This window comes from Mastigoproctus giganteus, chromosome 11 (assembly GCF_048544385.1).
Source record: "Mastigoproctus giganteus isolate SK-2022 chromosome 11, ASM4854438v1, whole genome shotgun sequence".
NCBI lineage: Eukaryota > Metazoa > Arthropoda > Arachnida > Uropygi > Thelyphonidae > Mastigoproctus > Mastigoproctus giganteus.
This window is the reverse complement of record NC_143585.1, coordinates 136,930,334-136,949,349: the sequence shown is the minus strand read 5'-3', so window position 1 is coordinate 136,949,349 and position 19,016 is coordinate 136,930,334. Positions and strand designations below refer to the sequence as shown.

Genomic DNA, 19,016 nt, shown 5'->3' with positions numbered 1-19,016 from the left:
AAAAGTGTGGTTTATTCCTCAAAACCTCGCTCTTTAAACGATTTTCTTACCAGGATCACAAATGCCATTAACGTAACTGAAACAGGGATAAATTACCTTTCCATTTCATTTTATAGATTGCTTTTATCTCACACAAAACTTAAGCTGTTGTGGTTTTAAAGTGCACAAGGACTTTAAGGACACCCTGCACAAGAAACATTTTGGAAGAAATAACTGGAAGACGGAAAATCAAAAGCAAATCATTTTATAATAAATTCTATTAGGTTTAAAGTTATTTTAAAGCAAATAAATTTACAAAATCAGTTTAATTATCGTTAAAATTACGATAAAATTTAAACCAATTTAAAAATTTGTAATTTAAAACAATTAAAAGTTTAAAAAAATTTAAATATAATTACTGCGCAACAGTTATGGTTAATATGAAATGTGTTTTTAATTTGTTTTGCCAAAATTAGACGCTTAACTCATGCTACTTGTAATAACAAAAATAAAACAACCCTTCATGGCGGCTTTAAAAAAGTTCCAAGGTTCAGAATTTATTTCATGTATAGTGCTTTCGTCATAGTTAATCCCGACCATAGCAGTCATCAAATAACACCCTTCCCACCCACTTTTGCGGGTGGAACCTTGCAACATTACATTTTCTCTCATTTACTTTGACGTAAAAAGGAAACAAAGCGGCTCTTCAGTTGTCTCTGGGGGTGGACGCTTATCCCTCCCCCTCCACCTTCCCATCTCGCTGTTGCCATCACCGTAAGCGGTTCCACCCTGTCTATATGAGACTTTTACGGTTTCGTAGGATGCATTTCCGTAAAGAATGGATTAAGAAGGGCGGCGATTCATTACTCCAGCCTTCGCGACGACTAATCGCTGACTTGCATGACCTAGGCAACAGTATACACCACTCTAGGTCAATGTACTGAGCTCTTATAAGCGCTTCTTTCAACTCATAGCTTCGTTTGAGTTGAAACGCAGTATTAATTGTTTTCATGCACTTTTAATATCCTTTTCGTTAGGCCTCTTCAAATCAAAAATGCTTTCATATCAGATTGTCCATATTTGTTTTGTTTAATACACTTTTTGTGAACATACACTACGAATGAACGTTTATAAATAATAAAAACAAAGATAACAGGAAAAAATAAATAAATTTCGGTGAATGCCTTACACAAATTATCTTTTACTGTTTTGCATTCAAAAATTATCCCAATTAGATAACCTCCAATATAATAATTCAAAACGTAAACCGTACTCGCATAAACGTATAAAAATATATCGACTTAAATTTTTATTAAAATAATTACAAATACTAAATAATGTAATACAATTGCTGTGTTATGTTTTAAAAACTTCTTTTAAATTTACTTATTTATTTGAAGCTTCCATCAGCCAAAGACAAATCTGTAAGTTTTTCCACTGCATGTAGAGAGCCGCACACCATGCATTTTCATGAGAGGTGCAGCCCAAAAACATTTAATAACAAATATTGATGTTCACCGTCGATTAGCATACTGCAAAGTCACACCGAATCTGCATTGCAATAGGAATCGGTCATCTGGAGCGAGGAGTGTGATATTCCAAACGGTTTCATGGTTCAGAGGTATTTCCTAGTTGATAGTCGCGATACACAGAGCTGAGAACACTATTATACATTGGTGTTGTGGACAATTCTGTGTTCGTTATATTGCGGAAGTTTTATGGAAGTGGCCCTAACACGGTCCAACACCATAACGTGCCATGTCACAAAGGAAGAACTGTGGTTTGGAAAAGAATATCGTGGAAACATAACGCAAAATGAGGAAAAGACCAAGGGAGATCCAATTAGATACTCATGAATCCTTTAAAGTAAGAGTAGAGAACAATACCATCAGCTTTCTTCCAGAAATAAGAAGAAAGTATGACTCATTAAAGTAATCCAATGTTGAGTCAACAAGCAATTGGTTTTTCTAAAATAAATACATGTTTTGTTTATAACTACAGTTATCCCATGACTTCTGCCAGGGCTGTGTATATTTAGGGATTTTATATGTGATGAATTCCTATTGCGCCAAAGTTGGGACGACTCCGGTAAATAACGTTTACCAGGCATCCGTCAGACGCAAATAAGATCAGATAGGAACGCCATGTACACTGTTTTCCAGTGTTCTACAGGCCAACTACAATGTGTATTATGTGGTGCAGATTTTTATGTATCGTACTTGTATTAATACCAGTTCATGTGGCTTTCCTGATCTTCTGTTGACAGTATTCAACGAGGATTGATGGAATCAACTACTCCTCTGAGCATCCTCCAATCTTTCGTCAATTTTTGCTGTCACAACATTTCCTAGCTGTAGCGGCATCATGACGTTTTTATCTGGTGATCACGTCACTGTTAATCTCAGCTAGGTTGTTGATAGCCTCCCCCCCCCCACTGAAAGTCACTAAGCTCAATGTCTCGACCCATTCTACTGTATTTAGTTCATCATCGTGCCTCTAGCATGAACGCAGTTGCATTCATACCTATTCCTGATACGTGAATGATTCCTTTTACCTATTTTTAAATTTTTATACATCTTACATTACTTATATTAAGATACAATACACACAGTGGCCAAAGAAATACGAATCTTTGTATTAAGAGATTCACAGAAAGAAGAAATGCGAATAAATGGAAATAGATGCAAAGAAAACTGTGAAGTGGGGTGACGACGTGTTGCCTCGTTGAGTACAGACTGTACAGACTGTTCGACTACAGTAATCTGAAGCCAGAATGGAAAAAATGCGTCATCTGATGGTGGGTGCACGTTTAGCAGGAGCCACGATTCAAGAAACTAAAGACATAACTGGTTTCTCAAAAACATTCATCTCAAAGGTTTTTAATGAGTGGAAAGCAAGCGGTTCTATCACATCTCAAAGGCGTAAATGTAGAAGAGAAACAATACCTGAAGAGAGAACCCGTCGTACTCTAAGGAGGACTGTACGGAAAAATAGGACATCCAGTGTGCTGCAAATAACATCTAAATTCAACAAAGCTAACCAACCAACCAGAACTGCCCTATTTCAACCCTTACCATGCGCAGGGAATTGAATGGAAATTGAGTATTGGCAGTCGCTGCCTATTCGAAAGTCACTTGTTTCAGAGAAAAACAGAAAAATCCGGCCCTCGTGAGTAGCACAGTTGGCAGAATCACCATCTTCCCCACATCGGGTGGAAAAGACCTCAGTTCGAGTCCCGTCGATGATGTGAGGAATTTTAATAGGCCTTTTTCACAAAGTGGCTGAATTAGTCTCAGGCGAGGGTAGCGTGGTTTTTCTTCCCGGACACTCTGGTTTTACGTCCAGCAAACAGAAAATCGACCACACGCAATTTAAAGACATAATAAATACGGAGCAATATGACCTTAGTTGCTGATGCTCCTAAAACCCTACTACTAATTCATAATGAAAAATTCTCTTGCACTGGTGCCAAGAACATCATGATTGGACAGCAGAACAATAGAAGAAAGTTACTTGGTAAAGCAAATCACGATACACTTTGTTTTGCAACGATGGTAGGCAGAGATAATGGCGAGAACTGCACGAAGCGATGGACCCTGCTTATCTTGTTAAAACAACCCAAGCATCTAGAGGTGGTATCATGACACGGAGAGTGTTTTGTTGGCATGGACAGGGGTCCGTTGGTACCGATGGTAGGACGAATATCATCCAAGGAATACCTGAATATTATGTCAGATTTACTGCTCCCTGCAATGTTCCACTTTTATCCCGAAGGTAGTATGGACGACAATGCAACAGCGCATCGTGCCAGAATGGTTCGAAGAACATGATATGGATTTCCACCATCTTTCCTCGCCCCCACATTATCTCAATCCTATTGAGAATATGTGAGATATGCAGGAGAGATCTATTCGGTAACTAAGTCCTCTTCCTTGAACTTTGTCGTAGCTAAACGATATTTTGCTGGAAGAATAGCTACAATTAGACCAAAAGGCACTAAAACATCTTTGAGAATCCATGTCGCGCCGCACACTTGCTGTTATTCGGAACAAAGGCAAATCTATTCGATACTCAATAAAGGTTCGTATTTTTTTGGCCAGTGTGTGTACTATCATCCAACATAATTTACTCAGTCGCAGTGCCTGGAGTTCCTCTGCTTGCTAAAAAAGAACAGGAAGCAACGTGTGTTGTGAATTCTTCTAAAAACATTAGAAAAAAGCGCAAAAAATAATGGAAAGAAAATAGAAAGTAATAAAAGAGATTAACAGTATAATTGCTGTATGGAGTGGCAAGATAAGTATTATGTTACTAAAAGGCGACTGAATTACTGTATGAAATAATAAAAAAATAGACATGAAAACTGTACCATATATGATGCAAAATGCAATTTTTGTCGTAGAGAAGAAAAGAGAAAAAATAAATAGAATGAAAACTACGTACCTGTTAGTTTTTATAAGAAGTGGGATTCTCCTTGGATTGGTAATGGGAACACTGTTTTTCATCTTTTTAAATGACATCGACTATGGGATAGAGGGCGTGATGTCAAAATTTAAAGTTGATGTCAAGAATGGTAGAGTAGCTAATGATCAACACCTAACTGTTGTTCTTCAGGATGACTTAAACTTCAGGGATGGTGATAAAAGTGCAGCTATGTTTTAATGCAGAAAAGTGTGGTGGGATTGAACTAAAAGCAGTGGAGGGAAAAAAGGATTTCGGGGGGGGGAAGTTATGATACGGTCCAACGTGAAGTTCTCCGAACAGTTTAGACAGGCAAAAGAAAAGGCCAATGGCATACAATCAATGACTTATTAAACATTTTCTTGTAGATAGAGAGGTCATAATCCCACTGTACAAGGCAAATGTACCACACTTGGAGTACTCTCTTCAAGTATGGAGGTTGGACCTAGAAAGATATCGAGCTTCTTGAAAAGGTCCAAAACATTGACACAATTATGTCTGAACATATCCGTACAGATCTGAAGCATGCTGCCTACAATGCTTTCCACAGGTTGGAATAGATGACGGTTGCGCGCCCATACACCTCCCTTCCCATTTCAAAACATCCCACATGTGTTCAATTCGACTGAGGTCAGGCGAATTTGAAGGCCAACCAAGATGGGTGATATCTTCATAGTTTTCCTCGAACCAAATTGTGTACAGTGCGGGCCAGATGATATGGGACATTATCGTCTTGGGAGATCCCATTTCTGTCCGCGAAAAAATGCAACAACGGGAGAGCGTACATTGTCTCCTAAGAGCTGTTGGTAGACTTTATCAGTGAAACGTTGGTACAAAAAGCACCAGGGGGTTCTACTTCTTGCCAGCAAATCGTGCTACATATTAAGCAACTACCCCCCACCTGCCTGGATAGTTGTTTGTTATTTGGTTTTTAGGAGCATTAGCAACTAAGGCCATATTGCTCCGGGGATATGCGGTGGTCATTCCCTGACCTTTCCGCATCCTCCGTATTTGGTGGTCACGGGCTCGAATCCCGGTCTAATCAAGAAGCGTGTGCTACGCACTGCTGCTCCTGTCCACCTGGCTATGGAGGCCCCTACGCCTGGAGAGTGGGCACCACCATGCACGATGGCATCCATGGGCGTGTTGCACTAGATATTTGGATTTGGACTCATCCGACCAGGACACTCGCTTCCAGTGTCCAACTAGCTTGTTCTTGACGTCACAGCATTCGCCGTCGACGACGATCAGCGGTGAGGAGAGGGTGTCTCTTGGATCGTCTGCTGTGGAACCCAATAACCCTGAGTATGCGGCGCATCGTCATTTGGGATATTGCGATGTCAACTGTCGCACAGTGACTGCTGTTGAGCCCGTACAACTCGCTGCACTGCACCCATCGCTCAACACGACCATCCACCTTGTATATTCCTTTATAGTTCATCGACGGGAGGTGGTTTGACCCGTTCGACACCATTCTTTGTATACCGTGTATATGTACCGTTTCCGATCTGGAAGCACCCGACGCAGGAGCCCCCACAATCCAATCCTTTTGAAACTCCGTGATATCTTTACTACGTCCAACAACTGCTACTTTATAACTTCGACTTCGACGAAATGCAAATTACCAGTGCGCCGCTGTTCGGCTTTTTTTAAAAACTGCGAGCAATGCGGCATAGTCCATTGCGGATGGGGTGGTCATAATTCAGTGATCACCGAGTGTGTATATATTTTACGTTTATAATTCCCACCATTCTGTCAAAGAAGCAGAATGTTGGAAATAAGTGAACTAACATGCATTATTTATTTCAAGTTTCCATAATTGATGATCGCCGGGGCAGCTTATTCGGCACCATACTTGGCTTTCGGCTACTCATTTGAAGAAGTCTATGGATTATTTTTGAGGTAGTCGTTTAGGGAATATTCTCTAGTCATATCAATTCTTCTAGTTTTCACTTGGATTTCGTATTCTTGCTAACCATAAGATGGTTTCCCTAACTGAAAATTCTTTAAAATGTCGCGTGTATTTATTTATTTATTACATAATTAAGGAACCAAATTAAACTACTTCAGCGGAATTTGCGTTACAATATCCTACTTATTTCAGTATAGGATTAAATTACTTTACAAGTGTGCTTAAGGGAGGAGGAAGGCATACTTGAAATTACTTGCGAACAAAACAGCGTCATAATCCAGGCGACATCCCGTTGAGATGTTTGAAAGTCGGTTGACAACCAAGCCTGAAGGAAGGGGACGATATTCCCTCTATGGTCTTGTGTGAAGGGTTTCTTCGGAGCTAATGATCATTTAATTAGCAATTTTGACTTGTCATTCAAACGAGCCAGTTGCCAAAGAGCTGTATAGCTGCGGTGGTTATGATGTGATTTATTTAGATTTTGGTAAGGCTTCTGACAATGTCTCGCCTAGAATTTAAAGATTAATATTTAATAAGTTCGGCGTGGGTGATCATAAAATATTCTTTAGTTAAAGGGAAGAGGACAAATAACAGGATGCACCCTACCAGTTAGTTAGGAGTCTATAATATTATAACTATAATATTTAACTAAAAACAGCAAGACTGGTATCGTTTTCAAAACAGCATGAAATGGAATGAATAACATTTTTCTTTAGAACGATTCCTATTGGTTAGTTATTTTTTAAATGTCAATATACAAAGGTGGAAACAAATAATTTTATATTGTAATATAAAACAGGTAACGTTCTTTGCACTGAGGCAGAAGTAGTAAGTTCATCACTCATCGTAATATTGAATAAGTTGGTAAGCCACCTTCATATTAGATGGTATTGTTAGCTTGTGGCATTAAGATGAGATTCGAGGAGAAGGATCAGGGACAGGGAAATACAACTCAAGGATGCGCCGTCTATATCCCTTGTCACAAGCAAACTTATTAAGGTCAACATCCAGTAACTGAGCACACGAAAGCAGCGGTAAAGGCAGAAATCTATTGGACAAGTGAAGGCAGCTGAGATGTGGGCACAGAGTTTGAGTCACTCTGAAAGAAGGTCAAGGGACTCTCCAAGAGCACAAATCCCAGTCGGAATTGTGGAAATCAGGCTAACGATCATTTTAACAGCCGTGTTAATAGCAGTCGGGTTCACCCTAATCAGCGTGGGGAACCACTGAATTTGTAGCAAACTGGCCATTTCAGTTGTCCTTAACTGTGGGGGAAGTTTATGGCCCATTTTAAGAGCCAAAACTCAGCAGCGAAAAGGGACCTAATTGTGCTAAGAGCAGCAGATGTCCACATCCCTGCAGCATATAAAAGCGGAGAGTATACCTTAATTTTTATATTTTTTCTGGTAGTTGTGACTTCATTAATATACTGTGAATGCTGTTTGGAAACCCATCGGAGTCGAGCTGCCTGGGTGGGCAGCTTGTCCATGTGGTTACTGAAGCAGAGCTTAGGATTAAAAATAACCCCAAGATCAGTATTGAGGATGGCTATAGGAGTATTACACAGTGTTGACTGAATATAGGAAGGCGTTTCCTTTAAGAATATCATAAATTCAGACTTTTCTGGGTTTATTTTTAATCCGAAATGGTTGAGCTAGTTTAAAAATTCCAGGAGTGTATTATTAAATGATATTGTTATTACAATATCGTCGTGTGGAGCAATCAGTCCGGGGAGCTTCATATCATCAGCATAACATAAAGTATCATGTCTGGACTCAACAAGTGTGGAGATAAGCTTTGTAAACAAGGGTCCACATAACACACGACCATATGGCACGCTTGTATGTTCGCCCATGGACAGCAATCCAGATTTTTCTATTTTGAAGGAGTGAGAAACCGTTTCTCCCTTGATCTGATAATGGTGTGAAAGTAGCTTAAGCATGGCAAGAACGTTTATAGAGTCTAAAGCTTCTTCGAGGTATACATAGTTCCGAGGTTTGCAAGCTCCGCTTGAGATTCAAACGCAGAGAGGATAAAGCTGGTGGTGGCTAAGAGGTTAGTCACAGTGGATCTATGAGGAAGGGAGTAATGGATTTCAGGAAGATGACGTGGAAGAAGTTGTTTAGTTAGAACTGAGAGGAATACCTTCTCAATGAGTTTTAGAAGACTTGAGCCATTGGAGATTGGCCAGTAATGCTTAATAAAAGTAGGAGATTGAATTTTGAGTATAAGGTAGATATTCCAGTGCTTCACAAGGTAGATATTCCAGTGCTGGGTAAAGAAATTACTTGAAAGAATAGTATTAAAATAGTTAGAAGGGGATCCAAAATATATTGACTAAGACATTTGATAACGAATTGGGGGATTCCATCTGCACCTGCCGTAGCAGAAGCTGGCATAGAATTAATGGAATCAATAAGCTCTTCTCTGGAATCTCGCCTGACACACTGCAGTCGGTGTGTCAGGCGAGATTCCATTTGTTGGTGTATGAAGATCAGAACATTGTTCCGGGTTTTCGAGGCAAATCTAGATATAAAGTCAAGTCATGTTCAAGATTTAGGGAGAAATCATAAGACCGCTCAGAGTAGCGCCATTTTCCTTTACGAAAGGTTATGTCCATATAATGCTTAATTGCTTGAGATTTGTGCTTGTTAAATGTTGCGCGTCTCTAAAGTAAGCCATCCTGTCTTGAACAGTTTGCGGCTGCTCCCACATTTTGTACAGATGCTGTTTTAACTTGAAGCTCATATTAAGATACGGAGTCCACCATGCTCTGGACCAAGGCATAATGAAAAACCTCTTTGATGCTGCAAAGGTCGCAATCGTCTTAAGCCAACTAGTAAGCAAATTCACTGCATTTTCAAGGTCACAGTTTTCTAAGCTGATACACTGGCACTTCTTCAGTCCAGAGGAATATCTCAGAAGTCCAATGATCTCTCATAATTAATCTTAATGGTACAATGCTTTTCGTTCAAAAGCTGACCACAGGATGGTAGCAGTAGCCTCAACACATTCAATAATTCTCAAGAATCTGGGATTAACTATCACTCTAGTATTATTTGAATTCACAACATTGAAGTTTGGAGCAGGTATGTGTAAAAGAGCAACAATTGGCTTGTGGTCCGAATTGAAATAAGTCTCTGGCAGGTAGTTAAGTGAGCAAGGAAAAGAGTGAAGGATGAGATCTAGTTAGTTGTTACCTCTGGTCTGATATACCTTTACAAAACCATTCTCTGTGTATCATTCTTGTATATATAAATGTTCCTACATTGCACTCTTTATCACTGCTGCCATGTTTTTCTCCTATCACTTAAATCATACTGACCTGTCTATAGTTATCCATTTCACTCTTATAACCGCTTTTGTGCATTCGCGACACACTGGCACTTCTTCAGTCCAGAGGAATCTCTCAGAAGTCCAATGATCCCTCGTAATTAACCTTAATGGGTTCAATGCTTTTCTTCAAAATTACTGGTGTATGCCATCGCCTCCAGGAGCCTCGACCTGCCTTTAGTCTCGAAAGTTTTGCTAATAAACAACGATCTGTAATTCCAGTATCCTCTTCATGGATACATTGCAGCCATATAGGATGTATCTGGTTGAACAAACATTCCAGATAACCCGTAGTAGTCAAATATTGCGCTCCACCGGTATCAAGGGGCTCACCTACATTGTTAACACTTGGCAAGGTGAGTCCATTGACTCATGCTCTTTTCCCCCATATTATGGTCCTTCCAAGAAGTAACAGTAGGAAGAAGGATTCCTAAAATTTAACTACGAAATAATAATAATATTCTTTATTAATCATAGGTTTACGTGGGTGACAAAGTAAACCATAATTTAATTATTCACTTTAAGTTGTACTGAAGGTCTGTTAAAATACTCGTACAAAGCATGTCCGTTATTTTAAAAAAATTACGAACACTGATGAATGAACACTGAAACATTTTTGAAATAGAGAGACTGTTCGCTTTGGAATCAAGAATGGACTTAGATGTAGAGCGGAAGCCAAACTGACCATACAGGAGAAATCCAAATCGATTGACAAATGCGTAGTTCATAAGCTGCAGTGTTAATTTGAACTAACTATCAGCAAGCTGAGGAAGTAATCACCGTGAAATTCATTAAATTTCGCTTCGCTGCAAATTCCCATTCATTACGGAGCTATTCCTTTGAAAATGTCTCCGAAGCAGGTTCAACAGTTATTAATATCCGAACACACAAAATACGATTGCACGTTTACATCGGAGTTACTTCGCTCACACCCGAGACTAATTAGCGCACTTTATAAGTTTCACAAACAGTTACCTTCACTTGTACGCTGTAACAAATCTCTCTCTCGAATAGATTTAATTATTACTGTTAGAGCGGATAAATTATTTTGTTTACAGCATCGGGCTCTGTTCTGCAACTTCGAGGCAAAAGTCTCTTGCAGCACCCGAAGCATAAAGAGTGCTGTTGTTATTATAGAAACCAATTGAGAAAATGGAAATAAAGACAGTTAATTAAATGTGCAGTTATTTCTCTCTTAATTCATATGTTAATTTAAAAAATGCTACGTTTATACTCTGGCACGTAGAATAGAGGCATTTACATCTAGTTATATGACAATATTGTTATTATTACTCGTATCACGTGAATATTTGTAGTCACGTGAAATCGAATCACTGAAAGTGTAAACGTTTGTACTACTGTACTTTACCTCTGACCAGCTGGCTACTCCAGACGAAGTGCAATGAAGTTAATGATTTCTTCTGTTGTTACTGGTACAGTACCTTTGCTAAGGCATAAAAAATATATATATTCGACAATTTTAAAGTTCTGTGAATGGAGTATGAAAGACATATATCTGGATTAACACATGAATTAGCTTTAAATTCTCGTTTTTTGTGACTTATTATGGGGGAAAAAAAGATCCTTGAGCATCCGGAATCATGTAGGTAAAATATTCTTTCAACCACCAACTAACACAAGTCCAAAAAAATATATGAACGTGGGCGTAGTCGCTCGTAACCTTTGTGGTTTTGACGGCTACTTCGCGCTATCTTATATTTTTTCAAAACATATAACACCACAAACAATCAATGACGAATAAAAGATTTTGGGCATCTTTTTGACGACGTTAAACATCGTCTTCTTGGACTCATTCATTTCTTGCCGTTCCACTGCAAAAACTGCCATCAGTGTTTCAGCTGCCTGAGGTCCGTAAGGGATTCTTTCCTCATGAATTCCACAAGATTGATACTTTAGATTATGAGGGTGCATTACCCGATCAAAAATATTTTAAGCCGGAATTCATGACTAAAGAAACCAGGACGGAATTCGAGTTATGGTACCAAAAGAAGTCACGCGAGACCTACAACCTGAAGTGCGAGGTCTTGGCATATGCCCCAGATGACGTTAGGGTAAATGAAATATAATGAAATAAAATGCAATTAAGAACTGATAAAATAAAATGGATATAAACACAGGAAATATAGCAGCAGTTTTCGAGATAGAGTGCCTTTATTTCTCAACTCTAAAGTTGACATGATATTGATCTCGCAGTCCCTGGTTTGAGTAGATCATGGAATCTAAGCGTCTTTGCTGGCCAATAAAAATTGCGAGCAGTGAAAACATCGATACCTTAATCGTTTCAATTACTAACTTCTTCAAAAACTAAAGTCAAGAAGTTCTGGTTAGGCCTGCAATATTACGGCACCAAAATGGTGGAACCATTTGAAATTAGATCTTGAGTCTCATTGAAACACCTCCTTTTAAGCAATGTTTTTAATGTGTCTCTTTTGAACCGTTCTTTGACCTTAATAAGGCCAATACCAGTTGGGAACAGAATCTGCCAGACACAATCAGGTCACTGAATCCAACTTGCAAAATGCCATGTTTGAGACGTTGTGTAGGAATTTGGTTTTTGTACTGGACCAGCGGGCGTGTGCAGTAAAAACGTGTATATTACGTAATGTCAAAAAATTAGAGCTTTTTCTTTTGTTTGAGATTATAATCTATTAGTAATTATTAATACTGCCTACCCTCATATCAAAATAAGCCTCCTTTAGTATTCAGTTATACGGCGAAGTTTTTAGGTCTTCTACTATTTTTTTTGAGTTTATTTATTTATTTATTTTTATTTTGGGCAAAGCCATTTTAACCATACAATACAGTGATTTCTCGAATAAAGTCCTTACGTACTTCACTGTTGTTATACAATCTGATCATATCATTGTACACATTTGACAATCAAGTACATTTCAGTACAATTTACTAGATATAGTTTGAGTATTATTCAGATGACTTCATCGATATATGGCTTAAACACAACATTAAAGGCTATTTAAAACGTGTATCGTGTGTACTTCATTTACAATATTTGTAAAAGAATAAGAGAAGTTTACCTCAATCAATTTCATTTACAATATACAATTATTACAATATTTATATTTATACAAAATATGTACACTTGACACTAATTACATTATGCATAATATATATGACAGTGAATACAATGCGAGAATTGGTAAGATCCAAAATGGGGAATGATGTGCCGTCCATATGGAACTAAAAAAAGGGATGCTAGAGGCAATCTACTAATTGAATTTTTGGAGGAACAAAATTTGTTTATCGTGAACTCCTTCTTCAAGAAAAAGGCCCAACAAAATTGATGTGGAAGATCCGTCTTGTAAATACTAGCGAACTTGACTTCATGCTGACAAACAATAAAACCATATTCACTGATTGCTCATACTTGAACCATTTTAATGTTGGAAGCCACCATCGCTTACTGAGAGCAAAATTCAAAATTGATTGTAAGAGAAAAAGAACGAGATAAATTGGTCAAGTCAACTAATGTGAAGAAGATCGACACTACCAACTAGTGAAAAAATCGTCAAAACTCTGAACTAGAACTGTCCAATCGTTTTCGTTGGTTTGCAATATATTCCTGACACAGATATTTCAACCGATAATGGCAAATCCATTGATATTATTGTAAACATTGTCTACACTCTTGCTCCTACTGTAAAACAAGAAAAAACAGAATATCAAAATAAACAATTGCAGTGATGAAAAAAAGCGAAGAGAAATGAACCAAAGTGGTAACATAAGAAAAAAGGTAGAATATGTAGAAATGTGCAAGACCATAAGAGAGCGCATAAAAGAAGAAATGTGCAAGTTCAACTTTGCTCTCGTCAGAAGAACATTAGAAGAAAATCAAGGGCGAAAGAAAGCAAAACGAAAAATGGTTACATGCAAGAGCCAAACGTTTGCTTCGAAGCTTTAGGAAGACACAACAACAAATACTAAGAGTAGAAGGATAAAAAAAAAACAAAACAATAACTGGATCCAACACCAGATGCAGAAGCTGCACCAGAAATTTTGATAGAAGAAGTAGAAGGTGCTATAAAATCAGGCGCCTCCATAGCCAGGTGGGCAGGAGCAGCAGTGCGTAGCATACGCTTTTTGATTAGACCGAGGTCGAGCCTGTGACCACCAAATACGGAGGATGCGGAAAGGTCAGGGAATGACCACCGCATATCCTCGGAGCAATATGGCCTTAATTGCTAATGTTCCTAAAAACCAAATAACAAACAACAAGCTATAAAATCAATGAAAACTGGAAAAGCATCAGGACCCGATAAAGTCACTGCTGAAAGCTCGAGGCCAGCCGGTATGTAAAGCTCAAGCCAGAGTATTTTCAAAATGCCTTCTACTTAACAAAGTACCTGTCGCACGGAAAAATGCAGAAAAAAAGTGTCAATGCAGCTTTAAAATACTACTGACCAATAAGCCTATTGCCAGTTTTCTACAAGGTTTTCACATTCTCGACAAGAACAGGCGCAATATGGCCAAAGTAGCTCTTGCGCCAAAAAAACCCAACAACAACAACAACAACAAGGTTTTCACAAAAACACTTTCAAGAAGAATAGGCACAATGCTTGAAGCTGCACGACCCAAAGAACAAGCAGGTTTCAGAAGCGGCTTTAGTACAATGGATCGCATCCAAACAGTGAAGCAAGTTATATGGCGACACAATATAGCTTTCATTGACTATGAAAAGCATTCGACTCAGTCACAAAAAAGCAATAATCAATGCCCTAATCAACCCGTGTGTAGTAGACAGAGCTTACATCAATATTCTCCAATCAATATACAAAAAGGCGACTGCATCAATACGGGTCAACAATGATGAAGTTCAGATTAACATAGAAAAAGCCTTCCGACAAGGAGGCACAATCTCTCCAAAACTATTTTCTGCCTGTTTAAAAGAAATTTTTTGCAAGCTAAATTGAGATAATAAAGGAGTGAAAATAAATGGAGATTATCTGAATCACTTATGATTTGCAGATGATATCATTCTCTTTGCCAATGATCCGGGAAGAATTGCTGAAAAACATTGAAGAACTGCGGCATGAAAGTAAAAAGTTCAGTTTGAAGATGAATATCTAGAAAACACAGGCTAAGTTCAACAAATTTACCAGACCAAAGAAAATCATGGCTGATGGACAGGAACTAGAAGAAGTGAAAAGGTATGTTTACCTTGGATAAGAAATTTCAACAGATGGAAATATCAAAATATCATAATGGAAATTGAACGGCGCGTAAGATTGGGATGACAAGAATTTGGAAAGATTAATATAGTTTTCAAGACAAATTTTCCACTCTGTCTCAAACGAAAAGTTTTTGATCAAGGAGCCCGGCGCTCTTGGCCAGAAGCTGAAGTAGAAGTCATGAGACAGCGCTACAAGGCTGCCAGAAACCTGTATACGGACTCGATCAGAAGAAGCAAAGGAAACTCCTGGGAGCAACTCGTCTCCAACATGGGAAACACAGACCCCTGGGGGGTGGTATATAAAGTTAACACCAACAAACTCCCCAGGGGGGAAATCCTTACTACTACCAGAACACCGCAGGGGCTGCTTACAACATCGTGGGAGCAGTCGATTGAAAACATCCTCAACTCCATCTTCAAGGAGCAGGTTTACCCGCAGTCCCAAGCACAACGCAGGCTTTGTAAAGAAAACGATGACTACGCCACTGACAACCAGGAACGGCCGTTCACCCAGGAAGAGCTTCAGAGCGCTGATGCGCAGATAAAAACTAGGAAATGCCCGGGCAAGGATATGCTTGAACCGGAAATCATTAAGGTGTTGTGGATTTAACACCAGGACTCCTACTTCGACTCTATAACTGTTGTCTGAAACAGGGGTACTTCCCCAAGGACTGGAAAATTGCCAATACTAAATTAATCCTAAAAAATCCTAACAGAAACCCAACTCTTCCGACCTTCTATCGGCCCATTGCTTTGCTGTCGGTCTTGAGCAAGCTCTATGAAAGACTTTTATACAAGCGGATTCAACAGTACTACCCCACAGCAAACCTCGAGGCAGCAAACCAATATGGCTTTAGGCCGGGACTGTCAACAATCGAAGCCATCAGGAACCTTATAAATACTGCCAATGCATTCCAAAGTAAATACTTTCTGGTGATCGCTGTGGATTTTGCTAGGGCGTTCGACTCTCTCTGGTGGCCGAGCGTCCTTGGCAGACTCCGCAAAGCGCATGCGCCCATAAACCTTTACAGTACTATCAAAGCATACCTGTCCCAAAGAAGAATTGAAGTCATAGCGCCCTTCCAAAGAATAACAAGAAATATCCATAGAGGATGCCCGCAGGGGTCCGTTCTTGGCCCCCTGCTTTGGAATATAGTCTTCGACGACTTCCTTGACATCAACTTGGGGGAAGTAAAGTGTCAAGCCTTCGCAGATGACCTTGCACTGATGGTGGCGGCAGACTCCAGGGCCCAACTGGAGATACAGGCAAACCATGCCTTAGAGATCCTACAACAATGGGCAGAAGAAAACTTCCTACAAATTGAACCGACAAAAACAACGTCGATCCTTCTCAAAGGATCATTAAATATCAGAAGACCTCCGCAAATTAAAATAAAAGGAAAAACGATAAAGCTTACCACCCAAATGAAATATCTAGGTGTCATCCTTGACAACAATCTCTCCTTCCAACCTCATCTCAAGCAACTAAGAATAAAAATTAGAAACTACTCTGCACTGGTTGCCCGTGTTACAAGGCGTGACTGGGGCCTGAAAAAGCAAACACTCTCTCTCTCTACTATAAGGCTACATTTATACCAGCAATCTCATATGCTGCTCCAATCTGGTTCCACAAGACAGCCATGGCCGTAAATAAAAGAATTCTTGATTCAATCCAGAGATCAATCCTTCTAACAATAACCCGCGCATGCAGGACTGTCAGTACGCATACGCTCCAGGTGCTGGCGGGTGTTCTCCCGCTGGACCTGGAGATTGTCAGGTGTGGCCTATCATACTACCTATCTACAGGGATGCCCGTCACATTCATGGGGTACACCATCGAACCTAGAAATGACAGAAAGACAGAAAAGACCCGATTATTGGGGCATCTAAAACAAGAATGGCAAACCCGCTGGACAAACAGCACCAAAGGAGAAGTGACAAGGAAATTTCTTCAGGACATACACAAAGAGTACCCTAAATCACCGCCTTGGCTCCACCCAGGACTGCACTCCACTTACCTCCTGACGGATCACGGACCTTTCAATGAAAAACTTGCAGCCTTTCGGTTTGTGGAGGACCCACATTGTCCATGTGGGGAACGCGAGAGCTGGCAACATTTGATGCACCAATGTCCACTGTACGACGACCTACGTGGAATCCTAATCACCCGACTAACTTACTTACCTCAGGACCGGGAACACCATCTCCTGGACAGCTTCGATGAATATAGTGCGCTCGCCAAATTTGCACAAGACTTATTTGCAAGAAGGAGAACACAAATTGCAATCAATAATGCACGCCGTTAGCCCAGGGCTCTCTGCACATGAGCATCCAAACTGAACCAGACTATGGCCGTTATGGTGGGACCTCACTCTCTCTCCTAGGATTGAACATCCATCGCAAATGATAGACGATCCGACACCATACATGCGGACTCCTACTAGACAATGATCTCTCTCTGGACGGGATTCTTTCTCCCATGTGCAACGCAACGACTGGACCACATGACCACAGCAACTCTGCTGCAGCACGTCGCCTGGCGTTTTGAACTGGGCATCTTTTCCCAGTTCACTTTTAAAACCCCATACCTAGGCAGGGAAGGGGAAGAGATGGGCCTCTGTCTCACCCCCCCCCCCATTTTTTCTCCCTGGTGGGACTTGCTCCACTGACACTCCTGGGATCGCCTTCTCTTTCGTTCCCATACTTCTACCTGTTCCCCCCAATCTTCAGTCTTCCCCCACTCTACCTTTACCGACCATGAATGTCCCACTGCAAGCTGCTAAACTTCAATGTGAAAAATTAACCTAACCTTCATTTAAAACCTATCTCGGCCTTATCTAAATCTTTAGCGTCTACCCCATTTTTTTTTTTTTTTTTTTTACATAGGCCCTAGCCACTGAAATCTCAGGAAATTAGGTGGCAGGGCCTGCCAGAGTAAATAATTGTAATACTGGTGTACCTGGTCTGCCCCCACGGGGCCAAGTGTGGGCAACGTTGGGCCTCAGTAGGGGTCCAGCGGCTAAATGACCAGATGAACAACGGCACACGACAGTACACATGTACAATATCCGTACACTTTTAAATCTCTGGCCTCAACAGTATTCTGTTTCACATGACAATGTATACTACGCGGAGATGGGGGAAAACCCCTGGTGCCGTTTGACACGAATACGCTTTACACTTTACTTTACTTGATCAGTGTATCCTCCCTCTCCTAACATATGGTTGCGAAACAAGGACATTGGATGTCAAAACTTTACAAAGACTGAAAGTCACACAGAGCAGTATGGAGTGCCGAATTTTGAACATAACCAACAGAGACCGAAAAACGTGTGCATTGATTTCAACAAACCAAGGTCTGTGACATCACTTAAAAACAAAGCATTTAAAATGGAAATGGACAGGTCACATATCAAGAAGAATTGAAAATAGAAGGACCAAGCGAATTTTGGAATGGATACCGCTTGACTCTAAACGGCCAAAAAAAAAAAAAAAAAAAAAAAAAAATACCAAAGTTGAGGTAGATTGATGAAATTGTGAAATTTACTGGTGGGCAATGCCAACAGAAAGCACAAGACCGCAGTTGCTGTAAATGTATTTAGAAGGCCTTCAGCCTGCAGCGGATTGACAATAGCCGAAGATGATGATGGTGATAATATATGACAATATAAATTTACAAGACTCAACCCTTTCTGTCATCCATTAGACTTCCTTCTTTTAAAAATGTTATCTACAAATTTTTAAAAAAATTCCCTGAAATACTGTTCACAATTAATTTACTAAGGTTTTCCTCTCTATTACCCTCGACCATCATATTCGGATTAAACCTCATGTCACTAATTCGGGCATTAATTCATTACACATGAACTAGACTTAACCTGTTCACAACACCATAAGTCGCTTTCTATCAAATTAAAGTATTTCAAACTTTCCTTGCTCCCCCTGACCAGTTATTAAAGTCACCATACTGGTCTCTAATACATATCACAACCTCTTCCTAAGTTCGACACTATCAACCTTAGAAATGAATCTGTAAGTGTTCCTTCCCTGATACACTTGATCCCAGCGATCCTACCATAATCTAAAAATACTTTGAGAAATTTTATTCCTAGCTATCTTTTTGAA

General features: G+C 39.7%; 1 protein-coding gene across 1 annotated transcript in view; it reads left to right on the top strand.

Annotated features, from left to right (window-relative positions):
* LOC150078459 (neuroglian-like) overlaps positions 1-19,016 on the top strand; it is a 442,449-nt gene that overhangs the window by 122,911 nt on the left and 300,522 nt on the right. The gene's annotated exons all lie outside the window — the stretch shown is intronic.